Raw genomic sequence first — 4,497 nt, forward strand, 5'->3', positions numbered from 1 at the left:
ATACCAAACTTTAAGGAACAAGTAATTGAAAAGTTTATTTCGGACGAACTCAGAAGAATGGACTTTCACTATAAAAATAATGTTGAGTACATTTTTCCCTTAAAATAAAATTACCCAATTAATATTTAATTTTTTTTTCAATACTTTGTACCCACATTTTTCCGCCCTCCCTGGTATGGAAGTCAATAGCCGCCACTGTAATCAAGGGTTGTTTTATAAAACGTTTTACTTACAATTAGCCAAAAATGTCACACTAAAAATAGCAGACAAGTAGAAAACACACTTCACTAAGTCATCCACATCAGTTCAGTTAACGTTTTGAAAACAATCTGTTTTCGTCTCAAAACTAGGAATGACGTTTCTTTTGGGAATATATTTGATAGTGTAGAGCTGTAGAGTCTGTATATCCCTTTCCACAGCTGGAGATGATATTTATTATTTTTATGATTAATTTGACACTCATTTTTCACAGTTTAATAAAATAATCGGTATGCCTTTTAATTTTCTTTTAAGGGTATTATTTTCTTTCTCTAAAATTTTATCCGAATGCCACTGAATTACATTTTATAGTCTTTTCGAAGTCAATTGAACATGTATAAAAACGGCTAGCAATAAAATTGAATGAGTTTCATAGGCGTCCCTAAAAAAGTTTTCTGCTAACGGTAAAAAATTATAATAACTTGTATAGGTACAGGGTGATTCACAACTTATCCAAAAAATTTGGGAATAGATGTGGCATGAGAAATGGAGTCAATATCGTACAAAAAAAATTTGTAAAATCCTTATAGTTTCCGAGAAAAAATTACTGAAGTTATAGCTACCGCTACATAGCTGGACAACTGTAGTCTCTAGCGCCATTCGCAATACGCGTGGAGAGCCACGTGGCTTCAGTACTCCGAATACTGAAATCGGATTTTGCAATCGTCGTTGCCATAGTATTTACCTGTTATCTGTGGTGTTTACAATAGTTTTTTAGTAGTTAGTGTCAAAAATGGTTTGCGTGTATAGCAATTCGGAGTTGATGGATATCATTTTAATTTATGGTGAAGCATTTGTGTTATGGCGAAGCAAGACAACATTTGTGTTAATTCGTAGAAACTGAGTAAGACAGACCCAAATGTGTTTACACGTTGGTGGATAAAATTTTGAACAATTGTTGTTGTAACATCGGGTATGTCAAATGATTTTATTATTTAAAAACACAAATTAATTTTATTAATAAACGCAAAAGCAGTTGAATTTGCCGATATAAAATAGGTGCGATAAAATTCTATTTACATATTTCTCTCCTTGCGAAAGTTTTTATCCGTTTTTATCACACCGCCATGCCGGTCGCATTGTGCGAGGTCAGGTTTTACAGTGGACCAGTTTCCAGTGCCGTCCAGAAATGTATTTTTAAATCATTTTCGAACTGCCCTTTTTAATTTTTTCTTTACAAAACTGTATTTATAAGGGTCCCCTGTATACCCAGGGGATAAGGGGATAAGGGTTTTTTTTGGATAAGTTCTGAATCACCCTGTATAATGTGTAGAAAATTTATTCATTTAGTTTGGCCAATATATTTTAATAATTTATGTCCTCAAACAATTTTATTATAGTGATGGTAAATTTCGATGTGTTCCGTTTCAAAGGGTCTCCAAAATGTCAATAATATTAGTAAACAAAATATCCCTATTATTTCTGCCTTTAGCAATTGTAATATGAATGATTAATAGGTGCCAATAATAAATTAAAATTACCTGAATCACACCAAATTCCGCATTCCTGCACTGCACTGCTAGGTTATTTTTCAACCACTTCTGAACAGTTGAGATTTATTGCCCAGTCGCCCAGTTCGGCTATCTGTGTACGCCGTTTGACCGCGCGCGCGTTTTTCAACTGGGCGTATACATTTCTACTACCACGTTTAGTTCGACCAGACATGTATATGGGTATGACTAAACAAATATGGGAAGAAGTTTTTCAAATATTTCAATGCCGAGTTGCTATGTCAGCGACCGAACCTGGTACATACTGCCAACCTCTTGGTTCTTCAATTGAGATCGGAAAGACTATACCAAGCGTGTTCGTAAGTTTTTGATTTCTCAATTAACCCTTCTGTTCATTATTTTAATATTTACAGGTGAATAACTCGTACTAACATAATGTTTATTGCATTCCCAAGTTATACTATAAATGCAATCCTTTGAGTTTTATATATTATTTGGACGGAATAACCGTTTTAGTGTTAAATTTGTTACCCCTTCTTCTTAATTTTTCTTTAAGATAGAATTGTCATAATGTAAGTAATTTCATTTTCTTAACTTACAGAATTTGCTTAATTTAGAATGAAAATATGTGTGGTATGTAATTTATTGTATATTATAGTTGAACTGGTTGACTACTTAAATCGGATAACGATGCTTGCCTGTATTATAAGTTGCCTATAGTCTGGCGCGTAATTTGTTTTCGACAATAATTATCGCTGGTAATACTAATTCAACAGTAGTTTAAATATGATAGTGTGATTAAAAATAAATAAATTTCCGTTTTTAATTCAAAGAAAATTGCTAAAGATATTATGTATTATATATTTTATTGAGAAGTACTATATATAGAAAACTCTGCTCAAGTGGTTTCCGTGGTGTAGTGGTTATCACATCCGCCTAACACGCGGAAGGTCCCCGGTTCGATCCCGGGCGGAAACACTCTTTTTTATTTTTCTAAGGATACTGTTCTTACAAGTTCTCTACGAAGAAAAAAAGATTTTAAAACTTTATAACTAAACCATTCAAAGTTGTATGTTATTATTGAACGTTGATATTCACCATTTAATAAAAAAATAGAGTTAAAAAAAAATTCCTATTATAACAAGTTGGCCGTGGGCAAATGACAGTGTGGCAAACTGTTATAAAACATTACAAAATATCCGTTGTTAAGACGAAATTCTTATAATATTAACCAACTTGTTATAATATGAATTTTTTACTATTAAATGGTAAATTTCTCAGAAATTATGATTATACTAGAACTAGACTGTAGGGAATGCTTTATAAAAATGAAAGAACATAAAGTGTATTTTCAGTTTTTAAAATAGTGATTCATTTAAAAATAATTGAGAAAATTATGTGCTCGAGTTTTGGCTCGCCCTATATTCAACTGTTGCAATAATAAAGAAATAGCATTTTCTCGTAAAACTGTACCAATATCAAAAAGATATACCTGCAAAAAATGATTGTTATGTTGTTCTGTTTAGGGTATACAGGACGCTGAAATGGGAAAGATTCTCGTATACAATTGACCATAAGTTTTGAAATACCCTGTATAACATAATTAAATCGTATATTGGAAGCATGGGAGAGATGAGCATAATCTAAATTTGAAATAATATATAGATTGTCCCATTTAAAAAATAGTAGATATGTTTGGTTCACCCTGCTAATACGTAACATTCTGTATATACGAAAATAATTTTAAAGTGTGCTAAAATTTTTGTAAATAACTTTTTTTGATATCTTATATAATAGCGGAGATATCATAATTCCAGGGCAGGTCTGGCTCTTCCAGGGGCCGTCGGGAAAAATCGAAATCGGGGCCTATTTGGTTTTTTCTGTTATTAGGGTGCATATCGACTCTCCCAAGGAAAACTGTCGTATCTCAAAGTTGGTTATACTGAGATATTGAATTTGAATAGTTGAGAAAATAATAAAAATTATGCCTAAAATTATGACTGCCTACAAATTTTACCGTGATTTATGAAAATCTGGCTCCAGATGTGTGATTAATGAAGGTGAGATCAACCAGCAATCCTTATGATGCCAAATTTTACTGAAATCGGTGGATTTCAAAAAAATACACCCGCCATATTGGATCAGCCATCTTGAATTTTTACAATGTGAATTCATATTCGTAATCAGCGACCCAAAAAACCCCTTTAAACAAAATCTGGTCAAAATCCGCTCAGAATTTGAAAATAGCGATTCCTGCTCGGTTTTTTGAGGTTAGAAAAAAAAACCACACGTTCGAGCTCAATTCTGACAGTGGATTTGAATTCAGCAGAGTCTTTTACATAAAAATGTACTATTTGATGCGAAAATAAATTTTTTTCCAAATTTTCCCAGTAAATTTTCATCAATTTTCACTATTTTTCACAAGTTTTTCGAGGTTAGGAAAAAATTGTGACGTGATGGGCCAATTCTGACCCCAGATTCGTGTTCATGAGGCCAAATTACTACGAAAAATATATGTCGCACAAAAAAGTATACCCAACTTTTTTTTTCTGTGTGGCTGTGTAATCAATAATGACATAAAAGAAATTTATTACGATTCAGAGTCAAAGTCATCTTCTTGGTCAATATTACTTTCTTCCTGGTGGTCAGTCTTACTAGCAGACCTAAGGGAGTTGTAAAATCCATTATACATCGGTGGTATCAAATTAGCCTTACACAGACCCAAAAGACCGCTTAATTTTTTACCATTAGTTGGCAGCAAACCTTGATACAATTTTGGAAATTGATA

The 4,497-nt window shown here is 32.6% G+C and overlaps 1 non-coding gene across 1 annotated transcript; it reads left to right on the forward strand.

Annotated features, from left to right (window-relative positions):
- Window positions 1-2,614: 2,614 nt before the first annotated feature.
- Window positions 2,615-2,687, forward strand: Trnav-aac. The gene has a single exon. It is a non-coding gene; the product is annotated as a tRNA-Val (tRNA).
- The last annotated feature ends 1,810 nt before the right edge of the window (window positions 2,688-4,497 follow it).

Source organism: Anoplophora glabripennis, unplaced genomic scaffold (assembly GCF_000390285.2).
Source record: "Anoplophora glabripennis isolate ALB-LARVAE unplaced genomic scaffold, Agla_2.0 scaffold478, whole genome shotgun sequence".
In the NCBI taxonomy this organism is placed as follows: Eukaryota; Metazoa; Arthropoda; class Insecta; order Coleoptera; family Cerambycidae; genus Anoplophora; species Anoplophora glabripennis.